Source organism: Physeter macrocephalus, chromosome 2 (genome assembly GCF_002837175.3).
Source record: "Physeter macrocephalus isolate SW-GA chromosome 2, ASM283717v5, whole genome shotgun sequence".
Classification (NCBI taxonomy): domain Eukaryota; kingdom Metazoa; phylum Chordata; class Mammalia; order Artiodactyla; family Physeteridae; genus Physeter; species Physeter macrocephalus.
The window spans coordinates 131,527,260-131,546,555 of NC_041215.1; the positions used below are offsets into that span (position 1 = coordinate 131,527,260).

Here is a 19,296-nt window from a genome sequence, read left to right on the forward strand (position 1 = left end):
ATAACAAATATTTTCCACCTTCAAGGAGATTCGTTATTAGTAGAGGAATCCTGAAATTTGCAAGTACTGTGACAGTGCTTTTGAAAACATTAAGGCATTCAGGAACAATTTAGTGTATCTCTTTCCCTGGTTTCAACAAGGAAAATATGGTGGTAGACTCCTTCACTATACAGATTCAAGCCACTGTTAACTTTGACAACCGAGTCCTGAATTTTGATTTTTCTATGGTCACCACTGGGCTCTGGATCCCCATGGCATTTTACACTGGTGATCACCTCCTTACTGAAATTCTTCTGCTGTCTCCTCAGCAGCCTTTCAAACAAACACTCTGCCTGCTCTTTGGGGGTTCCTCTTCCTTAGTTCACAGCTACCATATTGATGTTTTCTAAGTTACATCCTTAACCATTCTCTCCTCTCTACACACTTCCCTGGGCAGGCTGTACAGACCTTTTGGTGGATTTCTCTGTTGAGCCTACACTTCTCGCTGGAACACTCTTCCCTACACTTTTAACTTGGTTGAGGTCTCCACCATCAGCTTTTCCCCACCTGAGTCTGGGTAGGCCCCCAGGGCAGGCTCCCCTAACTTCCTTCACTTGCGCATCCCAATTCTATATGCAGGATACTGCCTGCCTGCCCTCCCACCTGCCTATCCGTTCGGAGGGCAGGACCACGCCTGGGTTGCCCCCGTCAGTATCCCGGGGCCAGCCCTGCACCTAGCCCTGAGCAGGTGCTCACTAACCGGGTGTGGAGTAAATCAAAGGATGAGTAAAACCTTGTCACAGGAGAGGACCGGCGTGGCTACACCCATAAGCTAGAAGTTGAGGGCAGGCGTCGCCGGCTGGGTGAGAGGCGGCCCGGCGGGTCACAGCACTGAGGATTGGGGCTGCGGGCATTCAGGAGCGGGGGGGGGGGGAAGGGTGCCCGCCAGAAATCAAAGGATGAGTAAAACCTTGTCACAGGAGAGGACCGGCGTGGCTACACCCATAAGCTAGAAGTTGAGGGCAGGCGTCGCCGGCTGGGTGAGAGGCGGCCCGGCGGGTCACAGCACTGAGGATTGGGGCTGCGGGCATTCAGGAGCGGGGGGGGGGGGGAAGGGTGCCCGCCAGCGACTGGCCCCTGAGCAGGGGGCCGGGCAGCAACAGCCATCGGCTACAGCCAGTCGTCTCCATGAGGCCAGGCCATAGAAGTCGGGAGTGCCCTCCGCCCGGCCCCGCCCTGCTCCGGCCGCCGCAGCGCAACTACAGCGGACCACCGCCTCCGCCGCGCACTCACCCCCGCGCCTCACTTTTGGCCCCTCCCGGCCGCCGTTGCCTCCGTAACTCCGCGCCCGTGACCCGGAAGAGCATTCTCCTTAGCAACTGCGGGACCGCGGCGGCGCTTTCCTCCCGGGAGACACGGTGAGGCCTCCCCGGCCCCTCCTCGCCCGCCCCACCTCGACCCCTCCCCAGGAGCGACCCCGGGTCTGGCCTTCGAGGCCTCCGCGTCGCTTCGGGGGGCACCTGCGCCGGCGGCCCCGGGCGAGTGCCCTCTGCCTCTGGAATCGCTCCCAGGCCCTGGCGTCGCTCCTGCCCACCCCACGCCCTACGCTCCTAGCCCACCCGGTCTCCCAGGCCCGTCTCCTCGCCCCCGAGTCCCGCCGGCCCTCCCTTGTAGCCTAGTATGGGGTCCTGGGAGGAGAAGCCGAGTTAAACAGGGCCTATTGCTGTAGAGAGAACGCTTCCCGAGGTTCGGGTCACCTGTGGACGCGTTCTTATGGGTCCGGATACAGATGTTTGGAATTGACAGGGACGGGGCGCCTTAGGATCCTTGAACAGCAGCCACTTTATTGTAATACTTGGTGTTTGCCTGCTGCTTGGCGCTTTACAAACTGGTATACTTTATCTGCTTCGTTGATCGTGGAGACTCATTTAATCCAGCGTTTTGAACTGATCCTTTAACTGGGAATTAGTTTTCCAGTTTTTAGTGCGTTTAGTATTCTCTAAGTTGGATTTTGTGGCTTAACAGTTTTCTACAGAAGGAACTCTCCTTGGGACTGAGTAGGTTTGGGAAAAATTTCAAGTGAAATTTGCTACGTTGAAGAAGTAGGGGCAGGTGTTGTTAATATCTTTGATTTACATTTGAAAACAGGTTCAACACAATCTCTGTTAAAATCTCAGCTGGCTTTTTTCCCCCCAGAAATTGACAAGGTCAAATTTATACGAAAATACAAGAGACTGAAAACCTCCCTTAACTGAGTTTGAAGAAGTGGGACTAAGGAAACTCTAAGCCTTATTTGAACATTGTTGGATAACTACATTATAATTAATCCAATGACAATGGAGCTAAAACTGAGGCATATGAACAGTTTTCGAAAGTGACATTATATGGGACTAAAATGCAGGAGTTTATATATCAAAATCCATTATTCGAAACAGTATAGTTTCATTTCATCTCAATAAGAGTGCTCAGCATTTGCTTAGAGACGTAGAAGAGCCAGAGAAATTTATACAGGCATCTGAATTGATTTTTTCTTGTAAGAGTTGAATAGGGATTTTAGGCTCAATTGCTTTGGGCATCCTCCAAAGATTCATTTGTGAAGATGCGCAAACTCTTAAGCAGACATTCTGTGATATTTTATTGCTTTCTTCCAGGTTTGGTGCGCATTTATTCACTTATTCAACAAGTATTTGAGTGCTTACTTGGTACTAGGCACTGTGTTTAGCATTGGAAATTGGGGAGAGTGAATGCATGCGTGATCCCTGTCCTCAGCGGATGCAATCAGATTAATCACATGAATGTAAAACTGCAACTGTGACAAGTATTTGAGTTAGGGAACTCACAGAAGTGACATTTGAACTGAGATCTGAAGGATGCACAGGAAGGAAAGAATGATCCAGTCAGAAAAAACAGCGAGGGCAAAAAGACCCTGTGATGGCAGGGTTCATGGAGAGGACTGGGGACTTAAGATACAGATCTGTGTATCGCTCAGGAAGAGTGTAGAAGAATGTAGTGAGAGAGGGGGTTGGAGAGGTGAGCCAGAGGGTGCTGGGCCTTGTAAGCAGGTTGAAGAGTTTATCTTTGGAGTAAAGAGAAACCTCTGTACAGTTTTACTTAGAGACTTAGGCTAGATTGTGGGTGGGGATGACTCAGTTAGATTGTGTTTGACTAGCCTGCTTTATATCTTCTACTATTGCTTAGTGTTTGCATTGGCTTCTCTTTCTTCGTTTTCTCAACATGCTCCTTCAGCTTTATTGCCGTTGAGGGAGACTCCATGTACCATTAGCAAGGCGCATCTACTTTTTTTTTAATTGGGAAAAAAGGAATTTTAGGGATTAGAATTGGACATTAGAGGTCAGTTGAGTGGAAATATTTTTGCAGTAGTATGACTGCTAGGAGACTAATTTCTGTGACTCTTTTTAATTGTGGTTAAAAAAATACATAGTATAAAATTTACCCTCTTAACCATTTTTTAAGTGTGCAGTTAACTATATTTACATTGTTGTGTAACATCACTAGGACTTTTTCATCTTGCAAAACTAAATTCTGTACAACTGCCTATTTCTCCTTCCCACCAACTCCTGGCAACCACCCTTCTACTTTCTATTTTCACGATTTTGACTACTCTAGATATCTCATATAAGTGAAATCATACAAGGTGTGTCCGTCCATTTGTACTTTCATACGCCTTCTCTGCAATATCCTTCCTTCTCCCATCAGTCAATTCAAATCCTACCAATTCTTTAAGGCCCAGTTCCTCTCCCTTGTCTTTCAACTTGAATTAATAGATCCAGAGTGGAAGAGGCCTTAGAAATTATCCTGTCTTATTCTAGGTGAGAAAATAGTCCTGTAGAAGTTTCAGTGATTAGCCCAAGGACAGACATCTTAGTGAGTTGGGGCAGAGTTGGGACTAGAGCTCTGGTCTTTCAACTTCTGGGTGGGTGCCTTCACTGCTTCAGTCTGCTTACATGTTGTGATTTCACGCTTTATTCTTTAGTTAGACCAGAAGTACCACTGAGGCACAGAAACTGATTTCCACATCCCCATTCCAATATGTTGAGGCATATTCGATGCCCCTAGGAAGTATTTGTTGACGAATTGATTGTCTTTAGGACTTTCATTGCCTAAAAGGTGACTCTGCATAAAATTTTGAACTTCATTGATTCAGATCCTTTATTATATTAATCAAATTTACATTGGTCCTTCTGCAGTTGAATGATTCTTTCACTTTTGCCATCAGAGTTGAGACTCTCTCACTTTTTCCTCTCTTTATTGCATGTATTTGCCCATGGCATGTATGCTTGGGTTCCCCTGCACATTTTGATGAGGAAGCCATCAGAAATGAAAAAGAACACATTAAACTTTTTAGGTTAGCTGGTTTATTTTGAGGCAAAGGTTTATGTTTATTTGTGAGTTTTATTACTGCTAAATGGTTTGGAAAGAGTCATGTTTGTACCACATTTTATAGTGTTCATCTCGCAGTGCTTCCAGACTGGTTGGTTTTAGGTGTTGGACTGGAAATGATTTTGAGGTGGCTCAGTATTTTAAGTACAGAAAAAGTATAACAAAGCGTTTTCTGGTGTGAGGAAGATTTGTAAATTTTTATTTTCAGTTTCCCCATTTATTCCAGACTTTGGTTTTCTGTAATGTTGAACAGGCTTATAGGATCAGCCTTATAGGATACAGTTTTTAGAGCATCCTTTTACTGTAACCTTCAAAAAGTTTTTTGTTTTATCTGGGGAGTTTCTTTGGGAAATGAAGTTCATTTTCATTCAAATACCACTAAGCACATGTACAAATCAAACTGTGGGCCTGGAATGGTTCTGTAAATCCCTCTGCGGTCCGGCTGTTGGTGCCATTATTGGTGACGTGAGAGAAACTCAGCCAGAATTCTTGTTATCTTTATTAGACTGAGGGTGGTGGAACTGCACAAGATGCTTGTTTGTGTCATGTAACAGGAGGTAGAAGGATTTGACAATAAGAACTTTTCAGATAGCATTTTATTTGGAGCCATAGCAAGAACTTGATGCCCCAGAGTTGCAATTATGTGATTAACTCTCGTGTTGATGCTAGATTTAGTCAAGTTTAGTCAGCCATTAGTCTAAAAAAACTTCTTTCCCAATTTTAAAAAATTGTGATAAAATACACATAATATAAAATTTACCATCTTAACCATTTTTTGGTGTACAGTTCAGTGGTATTAAATACATTCATAGTGTTTTGCAATCATCACCACCATTCATCTCCAAAAACTGAAACTCTATACCCATTAAACCACGATTTCCCGTTCTTCCCAGCCTCTGGCAACTACTAGTCTGCTTTCTGTCTCTGTGATTTTGACTACTATAATTACCTCATATAAGTGGAATCACACAGTATTTGTCTTTTTGTGCATAATGTTCTCAAGGTTCATCCATATTGTAGCATATGTCAGAATTTCCTTTTTAAGGCTTGTATGTATATACCACGTTTTGCTTATCCATTGATCCAGTGATGGACACTTAGGTTGTTTCCACGTTTAGCTGTTGTGAATAATGCTGCTAATGGACATGAGTGTGCAGTCCAACTACTTCTGATTCCTTTCTTAAAACCCGCTAATAGCTGCCTCTGGGATGCACTAGTGATGGCAGACAAGAGACAGTGTTCCCATTAGTAGGAAGGGACTTTCATGTTACACAAAGCACAGTGAGAATGTCTGATGAAATTAGCTGGAGATAAGGGCTAATGAAGAGGTACCTTGCCCTCAGAAAATGCCTTCTAATTAGAAAGTTAAGAGGAAGGGGATTATTATTTATGGAGCCCCTCCTATGTGTTGAGTAATTCACAGGTATTATGTCATTAAATATCAGTTGTTGCCCATTGAGAAAGAGGATTCAACTCTTTTACTGATGAGAATATAGAGGCTCAGGAAGTTTACTTAGGTCATAAGGCAGTAAGTGTTAGAACTAAAGTATGGACCCATGTCTGTCTGATTCCAAAGTCCATATTCCTTCCACCACACCACACTGTGCTGCTTCTCTAAATCAGGTTCTGATTTCAGCATGAATGCTACGTATGACAGCATCAACATCAGTTCTAGAGGAACCGTAAGGAAAAGCGCAAGTAATGAAGTAGGCTGATACAGTAGGGAGTTACCTGTTCCCTGTGGTTTAAAAAATCCTTCAAATGAAGGACAGTAATTGTTGGAGTATTTGATAAACTTGAGAGCTTGGGTACCTAAACCAGGAGGAGGCAGGAAGTTATGTAACGCTAATTGAGTAACTTTGCCCTTTAGATTCCTCTGAGGCTTCCTTTAATGAAATTGGATTGTTTCTATCTCCCATTAGTATTTGATGAGGAAGAGGTTTGTAGTGATTGTCTAGGTGCTGAGGGATTTGGAGAGAAGCCCCAAACATTTCTGTTTAACTTCACCTCATTTAGAGAGCATTTCTCTACATGGGAAATAGTTGCTCCTTTCCCTGTTTGCCTTGGTCAGCTTTGGTTAGTTTTAGAGGATTGAATATGAAACTAGCAGCAGTTATGTGAGGGAGGAGATAACAGCACATGGTTATTTTTGTTTAATTGTACTTAAAATCAACAATTTACATGGTTTGTTATTCTTTTTAGTTATTTTATGTTTTTTAAATGAAAACATATTTGAATTGTTCATAGATCTTTTGCTCCAATAAGACATTTGTTTTCTTTATGATTTACTGAATTTTGCCAGTTCAAATCAGTCTTAATAGTTTGGAAGTAAGGATGCCCTATGAATTTTATGACTAAAATATACATTATTAATAGGGAATACTTTTAATGATTGAATTAGGAACCAATTTGTATTGTGAAGCGTTATTAGTTATTGGTTAAGACCATATTTTTTAAAAGCTGGATAATTGAGGTGTAGTCAGCTTACTATAAATTGTACATATTAAATGTATACAATTTATTAAGTTTTGATATATGTATATACTCAAGAGACTATTATCACAAACAAGATAGTGAACATATCCATCACTCCCAAAGCTTTCATTACCTCCCTGGCTCCTTGACCCCCATGCCAGACAACCACTGATCTTTCTATAATTATATATTAATTTTATTTCCTAGAATTTCCTGGAATTTTATATAACTGGAATCATATAGTATGTAGTTATGCTTCTTTCACTCAGTATAATTATTTTGATATTTATTCATTTTTTTTGAGTGTATCAGTAGTTGATTCCTCTTTAATGCTGAGTAATATTCCATTGAATGGATGTACCAGAAGTTTATTAATACATTCACCTATTGATGGATGTATTGGTTGTTTCTAATTTTTAGTTGGTAACAAATGAAGTTGCTATGAAAATTTGTGTGCGAGCCTTTGTGTGGATGTATACTGTTATTTCTCTTGGTTAAATACCTAGAAGTAGAATGGCTAGATCATATGGTAGGTATATGCTTAACTTTTAAAGCAACTGTCAGAGTTTTGGAAAGTGGGTGTACTATTTTGCGTTCCCACCAGCAATGTATAAGAGGTACAGTTCCTCCACATCCTTGCCAACACTTGGTATGGTCAGTCTTTTTAACTTTAGACTTTCTTATAGATGTATATTGGTATCTCATTGTGATTTTATTTTATTTTACTTTATTTTTTGTGGTATGCGGGCCTCCCTCCGCTGCGGCCTCTCCCGCTGCGGAGCACAGGCTCCGGACGCGCAGGCCCAGCGGCCATGGCTCACGGGCCCAGCCACTCCACGGCATGCGGGATCCTCCCAGACCGGGGCGCGAACCCGGTTCCCCTGCATCGGCAGGCGGACGCGCAACCACCGCGCCACCAGGGAAGCCCCTTATTTTATTTTTAACATTTATTTTATTTTATTTTTTTTGGCTGCGCCATGAGGCATGAGGGATTTTAGCGAGCCTGCACCCCCTGCAGTAGAAGTGTGGAGTCTTAACCACTGGACCGCCAGGGAAGTCCCCTGATTTTAAATTGTATTTCCCTAAGGAAGTGATGCTGTTCATCTTTTCCTGAACTTGTTTGCTATCCGTATAACTTCTTTGGTGAAATGTCTGTTCAGATGTTTTGTCCATTTTTAATTGGGTGTGTTTCCTTATCACTGAATTTTAGAAGTTCTTTGTATATTCTGGATGTATATCCTTTTTCAGGCATAGGATTTGCAAATATTTTCTCCTAGTCTCTTTTTATTCTCTTAATGATGACTTTTGAAGAGCAGTTCTTAATTTTGATGAAGTCCAACTTACAATTTTTTCTTTTATGGATTGTGCTTTTCTTGCTTTATCTAAAAAATCTTTGCCTAATTAATATCACAATGATATTCTCCTATGTTCTGGAAGCTTTACTTGTAAATCTATGATCCACTTTGAGTAAATTTTTATATATAGTGCAAGGTATGGATCAAAGTTCATTTTTTAAATAATATGGAATTCAAAAAAAAATAAACGGAATCCAATTTTTTTAGAACCATTTGTTGAAAAGACTGTATTCCTTAATTCCCTTGTGCCTAGGTTATACCTAGGTTGAAAATCTATACATATTTTTGGTTCTATTTCTGTGACTCTCCGTTTCATTGATCTATTTGTAGATATTGATGCCAGTACTACACTGATTTGATTGCTATAGTTTTATAAAAAGACTTGAAGTCAGATAGTGTAAATCCTTCAACTTTGATGTTCTTTTTCCAGACTTTGGCTCTTTGAGGTCCTTTTCATTTCTGTATTAATTTTAGAATCAGCTTGTCAGCTTTTCAAAAAGGTCTGCTTGAGAATTTGATTCAAATTGTATTGAACCTATAGATAATTTGGGGAGAATTGCCATCTTAACATCTTCCAACCCATGAACATTTATTTAGGTTTTCTTTTCTTTCTCTCAGCAATATTTTGTAGTGTTCACTGCACATATCTTGTACATCTTTTGTCACAGTTAGCCCTATGTATTTTATGTTTTTGATGCTATTGAAATGATGGTTTTTAAAATTTTATATTTTTGACTGTTGCTAGTATATAGAAATATGATTGATTTTTGTACATTGGCTCTTCTCTGTCAACCTGGCTATGCTTATTTCTTCTAGTAGCTTTTTAAATAGATTTCATTGGATTTGCTACATAAAGATTATGTCATCTGTGAATACGATTTTACTTCTTCCATTTTTAAAATAAATTTGTTTATTTATTTATTTATTTTTGGCTGTGTTGGGTCTTCATTGCTGTGTGCGGGCTTTCTCTAGTTGCGGCGAGTGGGGGCTCCTCTTCGTTCTGTGGCTTCTCTTGTTGCGGAGCATGGGCTCTAGGTGTGTGGGCTTCAGTAGTTGTGGCACATGGGCTCAGTAGTTGTGGCTGGAGAGCTCTAGAGTGCAGGCTTAGTAAATGTGGTGCATGGGCTTAGTTGCTCTGCAGCATGTGGGATCTTCCCGGACCAGGGATCGAACCCGTGTCCCCTGCATTGGCAGGCGGGTTCTTAACCCCTGCACCACCAGGGAAGTCCCTACTTCTTCCTTTTTAATCTTTAACTTTTTAGTTTTTCTTATTGTACTGGCTTCAGTTCCCAGTACAGTGTTAAATAGAAGTGGTGGAAGTAGACATATTTGTCTTATTCCTGATCTTTGGAAGAAAGCATTTAGTCTTTCACCATTAAGTGTGATGATAGCTGTAGGCTTTTGGTATATTTTCTTTGTCAGTGAAGAAGTTTCCTTCTATTCCTAGTTTGCTGAGAGCTTGTTGTTGTTGTTTTTTTTTTAATCAGAAACAAGTGTTGGATTTAGTCAAATGCTTTATCCGAGTCTACTGGAAATGGTTTAATATAGTCAATTACATTGACTTTCAAATATTAGAACTAACCTTGCATTCTCTAGATAAACCCTACTTGGTCCTGATGTGTTATTATTTTTATATGTTGTTGGAATTTATTTCTTGAAATTTATTAAAAATTTTCCATCTGTGGTTATGACAGATACTGGTTTGGGATGATTTTTCTTGTAATATCTTTGTTTTTGTTTTTGGTATCAGAGTAGTGCTGGCAACCTTCAATGAGTTGGGAAGTATTTCCTTTCCTTTAGTTTTCCAGAATAGTTTGTATAGAGTTGGTATTTCTTCCTTAAATGTATTAAGTACATACACATTTAGAATTGTTATTTGCTCTTGATGAAGTAACCCCTTTAATGTTATGAAATGATCTTTAGCCACAGTAATGTCCTGTGCTCTGAAACCTACATTGTCTGATATTAATGAAGCCATTCCGCCTTTCCTTTTGTTAGTGTTAGCATGGTATATCTTTTCCATACGTTTACTTTTAACTTATTTGTGTCTTATATTTGAAGTGTTTCTGTAGGCAGCATATTGTTGGGTGTTGCTTTTTAACTAGTCTGACAATCTTTTTCTTTTTGGCCATGACGCTTGGCTTGTGGGATCTTAGTTCCCCGACCAGGGATCAAACCCATGCCCCCTGCAGTGGAAGCGTGGAGTCCTAACCACTGGACCACCAGGGAATCCCCCCGACAATCTTTTAATTGGTGTACTTAGACCATTTACATTTAATGTGATTATTGCTATGGTTAAGTTTGAATCTTTCATCTTGTTATTTTTCTTTTTTGTCCCATCTATTCTTTGTTTCACTTCTTTTGGATTAATTTTGTTTTTTCTAAAATTGTCCATCTCCCTTGTTGGCCTATTAATGATAACTATTTATTTATTTAGTGGTTACTTTAGGGTTTATATATACATGTTAAATTTATCACAGTCTACTTTCAAGGATATCATACCACTTCACATATAAAAACTTTTTTTTTTTTTTTTTGGTCTGCGTTGGGTCTGCGTTGCTGCATGTGGGCTTTCCCTAGTTGCGGTGAGTGGGGGCTACTCTTTGTTGTGGTGTGCGGGCTTCTCATTTCTGTGGCTTCTCTTGTTGCTGAGCACGGGCTCTAGGGCGCGCAGGCTTCAGTAGTTGTGGTGCGCGGGCTTAGTTGCTCCATGGCATGGGGGATCTTCCCAGACCAGGGATTGAACTCGTGTCCCCTGCATTGGCAGGCAGATTCTTAACCACTGTGCCACCAGCGAAGTCCTTTTTTTGTTTTGTTTTGTTTTTTGTTTGTTTGTTTTTGAAAACCTTTTAACAGTATCTTTTAACTTTCCCTCCTGGCCTTTGTGCTCATCATTTTTTTACTTCCTCATATATGATCAATTCCAGTATACACTGTTATTATTATTTATAAGTAATCAATTGTCTTTTAAAGAGACTTAAATTTTAAGAATAAAATCTTTATATTTACCCGTAAGTTACTTTTTCTAGTGCTCTTTGTTCTTTTGTGTAGATCCAGGTTTGCATTTTTTATCATTTTCTTTCTGCTTTGAGGACTTTAGTGTCTCTGGCCATGCAGATTTGCTAGTGATGATTATTTCAGTTTTCACATGTCTGAAAAAGTTTGTATTTTGCCTTTGTGTTTGAAAGATATATTTTCTGCATAAAGAATTCTAGATTAACATTTTTTATTTTTAATCAGTGTTATAAGGATTTTGATTCACTGTCTTCTACCTTGCTTGTTTCTGACAAGAAATCTGAGCTCTTTATTTCTGTTTCTTGTACTTAATGTGGCTTTTTTTCTCTGCTGCTTTTAACATTTCCCTTTAGACTGGTTTTAACCAAATTGATTATGATTTGCCTTGGTATAGCTTTATGTTTCTTGTGAAACACTGAACTTCTTAAACTGTGGTTTTATAGTTTTCATCAAATTTGGAAAATTTTCAGCTGTTATTTCTTCAAATATTTTTTCTTTCTTTACTTTTCTCAGTCCCCTTCCTCTGCCCTGCTGATTTCAGTTATACATCTATTAGGTTGCTTAAAGTCCCACAGCTCAGTGATGCCCTCTGTTCATTTTTTTCTGTCTTTTTTTCCTGTTTTTCATTTTGGATAATTCCTATTGCTTTATCTTCAAGTTTACTAATTTTTTTCCTCAACAGTGTCTAATCTTCTGTTAATCCCATCCAGTGTAGTTTTCATCTCAGGCATCATCATTTTTACTTCTAGAAGTTTGATTTGGATCCTTTTTATATCTTCACTGTTTCTTAACCTGTTCAGTTTTTCCTCTAACTTTTTAAACATACAATTCTAATAACTACTACTTCCCTGTACTTTTTAATTATTCCTATATATTTCTACATTCTCTCTTTCTTTCTCTTTGTCTCTCTGCCCCTCTCTTTCTCTCACACACACACAGTACCCACATACACCCTATTTATTAATGAAGTAATGCAAGATACATAATAATTTCCCTATTTTGTATATTTGGATATAGGCTTAAGAAAGCTAGGTAGTTTGGTTTGCTCAAAGTCAGACAGTTAATGTTCAGATTAAAATCTAGGTTTTTCACAATGTCTGCTCTTTCCATTACTCCTGCTTCAGTAGAAGAGATAAGACAAGTGTTTAGCTAAAACAGAAGTAAGAGTAGGGATGGCACCATAATAGAGAAGGATTATGAAAGATCACAAGGGAATGTATAGGTTATAAAAGACTTCCAAGGATGCAGGAAGCATTTGGGATGAGCCTTGAAGGACAAGTGAGGTTTTGCATGATACTCTAAGGAGGGTGAAGCATTTGCGGAGAGAAGAGTGTATTGCAGTATGTGAGGTTTGGAAGAGTGAGCCATGTGTTTAGCTGAATTGGGTATGAATATGGAAAGCAGACGACTAGGGAGGTTGGGTTAGACTGAATTGTGGAGTGTTTTTGATGTCTGGCTTTATCACAAGTTTTTAAATATATCTTGTCTTTTCAACTGCTGCAAGCCTCTGACACAGATGGAGTCTTTTAAAATTTCCCTACATTCCTTAGTATAGTCTTGCACATAGTTCATTTATGGCTTTTCTTACTATAGCACCCTTAGTTCTTCTTTAGTAGTACTTGTGATTGCATTGTTTATTGTATAAGAAGTCTTAAATCTTGTGTTCATAAAATTCCTTGCAAAGAAGTCAGCATACTTTATGCTAAGTCATTTATTGATTGTCTCAGCAGTTAGTTTACCATACCCTAAGAGTATCCCACTTTCTCAGGCATCCAGAATCCTGCTTTAACTTAAGGGTCATTGTGTAATCTTGTATTGTTCTAATGAAAGGAATGCTCAGATGATAGTGTTGTGGGCAGAGCCCAGGCCTGTTTCTCTGGAACTTTTTTACTTCTGGCTGGTAGGGAGGAGTACATGTGGCACTGTCCTTGAACTCACAACTGCCCACCACATGCAGAATTGGCCCTGACACTTCAAGTGCTCAGCTGGACTCACTTTGATCTTTGTATCTCAGAGGAATTGAGAGCTGAGGTTTCATCCAGGGTTTCATTGAATTTCAGTTGGGTAAAAAATAACTAATGGAAAAATATCTTACTGTTCAAATAGCATCATTCCTCTTGTAATGCTTTTAATTATCTTCTGCAAACCTTTTTACTCTTTAGTTCTGACAAGTGCCCCCTTTGCTGGAGCTCCCTGAAGTGATTGCTAGTGGTTCTCAGTGAGTTTAATCAAAGAGCACATGCCTTTTGCTGTAAACCCTCCCTACCCCCATGAAATTCCTTGTTAATGCAACTTCAGAAGAAAAGATGAAAATCAAGGATTTGCTAACTCCTAACAGGTGACTAGTTAGGACACCATAGAACCAAGCAGATTTTCAGTGGCAAATACTGAATCTAGAATTAAAAGACTGTATATGTATTTACATGCATTTCTGTATGGTCTTGTTTGTTTTTAAATGGTAGTCTTTTATTAAATACTGAGAAGTTACAAAGTAATGTATGCAAAATATGTGTAAGGTATACAGAACACTAGGACAGTGAATACCCATGTACCTAACCACCAGTTTAAGAAAAAAATTGAAGATCTCTATGTTCCTGTTCCTTATCCCACCTCTTCCTGCCCATTTCAGAGGTAACTGAATTTTGTATTTTCTTCGCACTTAAACCAAATAGTTTGTATCCTTAAACTGTTGTTTAATTTTGCATGTTTTTGAAATTTATAAAATGAAATCACAATGCAGATATTTTTCAGTGATTTGCTTCTCTCTGTAACATTATGTGTGTCTGCTTGGTCATATTTTTGCAAGTATTTAATCCTGGGCTGCTTTCACTTAGTGCAAATTTATTTCTTAATAATTTTCCTCATTAGTCTTTTTTTTTTTTTTTTTTTTTTTTTTTGCGGTACGCGGGCCTCTCACTGTTGTGGCCTCTCCCGTTGCGGAACACAGGCTCCGGACGCGCAGGCTCAGTGGCCATGGCTGACGGGCCTAGCCGCTCTGCGGCATGTGGGATCTTCCCGGACCGGGGCACCAACCTGCGTCCCCTGCATTGGCAGGCGGACTCCTAACCACTGCGCCACCAGGGAAGCCCTCCTCATTAGTCTTATAAAGAATGTGATTCATATGTTTCTACCTTGTAGAAATAAAAAATGGTAACGCTGTCTGACTGGATAAAAATAAACCATTCTCCTTTAAGGCATTTAATGTACTCTCAGCCCTTTAAGGTGGTGGTTTATTTTTCCTGCCTTTCCCCTTATACTTCACCTTGGGCAGCCTGGATGCACCCCATTCTCCAACTAGGTGGCTTGGTGGTTCTTTACCCTGACTGCAGAGGAGAATCACCTGAGGAGATTTAAGAATATCCATGCCTGGGCCAAACACAGACCAGTTAAATTTGAATATTTCTTTTTGTGACTGTTCTTATCTTTTGCCTGTTTTTTTTTTTTGTTATTGTTGTTTGTTTTGTTTTGTTTTAGTTGGGTTGCTTGTTTTATATTGATTTGTAGCTCTTTACATATTCTGTATATAAATCTTTGAAGTCTTAAATGTTGCAAATATTTTCTTCCAGTCTGTTGCTTTGTCTATGGTTTCTTTTGGTTTACAGAAGCTTTTAATTTCTAAAATTTGAGTCTCTTTATGGTTTTTGTGTTTTATGTCTTAACTAAGAAGCCTTTCTTTACCCCTAGATTTTGAGCAATTTTCTCCTGTATTTTCTTTTAATATATTTATAATTTTACTTCCAACATTTAGCACTTTAAGCCAACTGTAGTCTATTTTTTATGTATAGGATTAAGGATCTAACTTTGCTTTTCTCTAAGCAGATAGCCAGTTGTCCTATTATCATTTGAGTGGTCTTTCCCCCACTAATTTGAAATACCTCTTTTAGAATTTCCTAAGGGTCCATTTTTAGACTCAGTTTTCTTCTAATGATGTTTTTGCCTATTTCAACTATATCATACTGTTTTAATTACCATTACTTCATAGTATGTCTTCAAATCTGAGAGAGTAAATCTTTTCTTGTTACTCTTCCTTTGCAAGTATTTTTCATCCATTGTGTACATTTTTTTCTTCCATTTGATTTTTGAAATTATTTTTTATTGGTGTGAAATTCACATAACATAAAATTAACCATTTTAAAGGGATACAGTGGCATTTCATGCATTCACAGTATTGTACAACCATCACCTCTGTCTAGCTCCAAAACATTTTCATCACCCGAAAAGAAAACCCTGTACCCATTAAGTAGTTGCTTCCTATTCTTCCCTTTTCCTGTTTTCTGGGAGTCACCAGTCTGTGTTCTGTTCCTATGGATTTAACCTACTCTGGATATTACATATATAGTACATGGAATCATACATGACCTTGTGTCTGTCTGGCTTCTTTCACTTAGCATAATGTTTTTGAGGTTCATATTGTAGCATGTATTAATTCTTTTTGTGGCTGAATAATATTCTATTGTATGTATCTGCCACAATTTGTTTATCCATTAATCTGTTGATGGACATTTGAGTTGTTTCCACCTTTTGGCTGTTGTGAATAGTGCTGCTTTGAACATGTGTGTACATTTATTTATTTGAGTAACTATTTTCAACTCTTTTGGGTATATACCCAGAAGGGGAATTGCTGGGTCATGTGGTAATTCTATGTTTAACTTTTTGAGGAATTGCCAGGCTCTTTTCCACAGTGGTTGAACCATTTTACATTTCTGCCAGCTGCGTATGAGGGTTCCAGTTTCTCTACATCCTTGCCGATACTTGTTATTTTCTGGGTTTTGTTTTGGTGTAGACATCCTTTTGAGTGTAAATGGAACCTCATTGTGTGTTTTTTTTAAAAAATAATATTTATTTATTTATTTGGTCGCGTGCGGTCTTAGTCATGGCACACGGGATCTTCTTTGCCACGTGTGGGATCTTTTAGTTTTGGCATGCGGGATCTAGTTCCCTGACCAGGGATGTAACCCGGGCCCCCTGCAGTGGGAGTGTGGAGTGTTAACCCCTGGACCACCAGGGAAGTCCCTTTGTGGTTCTGATTTGCATTTCCTTGATGGCTAATGATGTTGGGCATCTTTTCATGAACTTCTTGGCCATTAATATATCTTCTTTGGAAAAATGTCTGTTCACAGCATTTGCCCATTTTTTTTCCATTTGATTTTTAAGATGAGCTTCTTAGTTTCTATAAAAAAGTTGTGATTGGAATTTAATTGTGGTTACATTGAATTTTTTGACTAATTTGAAGCCAAGAACATTATAATTTTGAGTCTTTCTTGTCAAGAGCAGGGTTTGTTTATTTGTTTAGGTCTTTTATAATTTTAAAAATAATGATGTTTGAATTTAAATTAGGTCTTATATCAGTGTTATTAATTTTGTTCCCAGACATTTTGTGATTTTGGTTATTACTAAGAATTGATATTTTTCCTCTCATGTTTTCAAATTAATTATTGTGGGCATATAGGAATGTTATCAATAATTTATTTGTTGACTTTGAATCTTCCCTTTCTGACATTCTTGATGAAATCATTACTCTTAATAATTTGTGAGTATAACCTTTGAGATTTTCTAGACAGACAGTTATAGTATCTGTAAATATTGAAAACCTCTTAAACTACTGAACAAACTTTATTTATGAAAAAGCATAATTATTTTTAATTGATAAATCTAAATAGATGCTTTTTATTACTAGTGAATAGAGTTAAAATATATGTGTACATATATATGTATATATAATGTTTGAGAAACGTAATTTATACTCTTGTAAGAAACAAAAAAATCAAACGTTACTAAAATGTATGCCTTAAAGTGAGAATCCTTAGTAATCCTACTTTCTAAAGAGAATTGTTGTTATGAATGTGGTGTGTCTAAATAGAGGTTTCATTTGTTATACTTTGAGAGGCAAAGACAGTTAAAGAGATGGTTCATTGCTAGACTGCTGGCATTTTTAAGATGGTGTAGGCCAGTGCCATATTTCAGTTGAGAATTTCATCCCTTACTGTCCCTGGAATGATAACAGGAGAGTTTAATTTATATTAAAAATATAGGTAAAAGAAATTCTTCCTTTTCTTAAAAATGTATGCCATTCTTTCCTACTCTAGTATAATAGGTTCCATGCTCTTCAAGAACTATGAAAATAATTTTTTTTTTGTATCTTTGCTTCTTAACTGAGGATATTTCTTGTTATCCTGGGAGACCTGGAACTTAGCAGAAGTATTTCTGGCGTAAGGAGTGAGAAACTGTCTTGGCTTTTATGTAGGATGCACTGCACAGCAGGTCCACATGGAGGAAATGGGTGGGCTGATAGTGGTTTAGAAGCAGCTCTAGTTTGAAATGGGGGCTAATGTGAGAGGCCCTGACTAGAATGAATGGAGTAAATGTGGTTTTGCTCTAGAATGAGCTTCACTGACTGTGAACTTGGAATTCATGTTCCAAGAGAAACCTCATGAAGGTGAGAGATGCTCCTGAGGTCTGCAGAAGAATGCACGTTTAGTCTCCTAGAGCTGATTAAAGGGATTCTAGCTCCTGACAAGATGGAGATTCAGAGCTGGAAGAAACCTTAGATCCTCATCCTTTACAGCTGGCTTAGGCTTGTTCAAAGTATTTAAGGTCTTGGGGGATTGGAAAATATTTTTGAATCAAGTTTGGCTTCTAAAGTGAAGGGTAGACTAGATACCGAGAAACAGCAAATCAGAGAAGATTAAATATGGTATTTAATGGGGGAGAACTGGAGAATATGTTGTTTTGGAGAAACTTATTAGAGACATACAGTCACTATATTCCTGGGAAAATTTTTTTAAATATTAAAAAATAATTGCAAATGACTTATGTAAAGAATTTAAAAATAAATATAAATAGAACAAAATTCTTTTTTATACAAAGTTTTCTAACTGATTATTAGTGAAATATAATAAAAAGGCTATTAACTTTATATACAGATCTTCCTTGATGGGGCAACTTCTCAGTAAACTCTTTAGCCAAGTTGAAAATGTGTTTAATACACCTAACCTACTGAACATCACAGCATAGCCTTGCCTACCTTAAATGTGTTCAGAACACTTACATTACCCCGCAGTGGGGCAAAATCATCTAACACAAGGTCTATTCTATAATAAAATGTTGACTAGCTCATGTAATTTATTGAATACTGTACTGAAAGTGAAGAACAGAAGGGTTGTCTGGGTCTAGAATGGTTGTAAGTGTATCAGTTGTTCACGCTTGTAAGGGTGTGGGTGACTGGGAACTGTGGCTTACTGCTACTATTCAGCATCACAAGACAGTATCTACCACATATTGCTAGCCTGACAAAAAATCAAAATTCAAAAATTGGTGTACAGTTTCTACTGCATGTGTATCGCTTTCACACCATCGTAAAGTTGAAAAATCCTAAGTTGAACCATCGTAAGTTGGTTCCAGATACAACCATCTGCGTTGTATTTGGACACTACTGAACTCATATTGTAATGCTTTATAACTTGATTGTATTGGATTTTCTAGGTAGACAGTAATTTCATTTATAATTGATCACTTTGTCTCTTTTCTAATATTTATATTACCTTTTTAAAAAAAATATTTATTTATTTATTTTTGGCTGTGTTGGGTCTTCGTTTCTGTGCGTGGGCTTTCTCTAGTTGCAGCAAGTGGGGGCCACTATTCATCGCGGTGCGCGGGCCTCTCACTGTCGCGGCCTCTCTTGTTGCGGAGCACAAGCTCCAGATGCGCAGGCTCAGCAGTGGTGGCTCACGGGCCTAGTTGCTCCGCGGCATGTGGGATCTTCCCAGACCAGGCCTCGAACCCGTGTCCCCTGCACTGGCAGGCAGACTCTCAACCACTGCGCCACCAGGGAAGCCCCTACCTTTTTTTGTTATATAGCAACAACTAGCTTCTTTAGAACAATATTGAATGAATGGTAAATAATTTAGCTGTTATAGCTGGCAGCCTTTTCCTGTTCTGGGAAGGCCTCTAGTGCTTTATCATTATCCATAAGTTATTTTCTGTGGCTATCTTTTAACTTTTTTCCTTTTCAAACTTTACTTGGTAGAATCACATGCAGTTGTAAGAAATGATACAGAGAGATCCTGTGTAC

General features: G+C 38.8%; 1 protein-coding gene across 11 annotated transcripts in view; it reads left to right on the plus strand.

Moving 5' to 3' along the window:
- The first annotated feature begins 1,101 nt into the window (after nucleotides 1–1,101).
- Nucleotides 1,102–19,296, plus strand: part of DIS3L2 (DIS3 like 3'-5' exoribonuclease 2) — a 398,793-nt gene continuing 380,598 nt past the window's right edge. For 9 of the 11 annotated variants that reach the window (XR_008619304.1, XR_008619302.1, XR_003677896.2 and 6 more), the window contains exon 1: nucleotides 1,266–1,397. The gene's annotated coding sequence lies outside the window, so the exon portion shown is untranslated. Of the gene's footprint in view, nucleotides 1,398–19,296 lie in introns of all 11 variants that reach the window. The other 2 variants (XM_055090536.1, XM_007125022.3) reach the window with 2 other exon arrangements.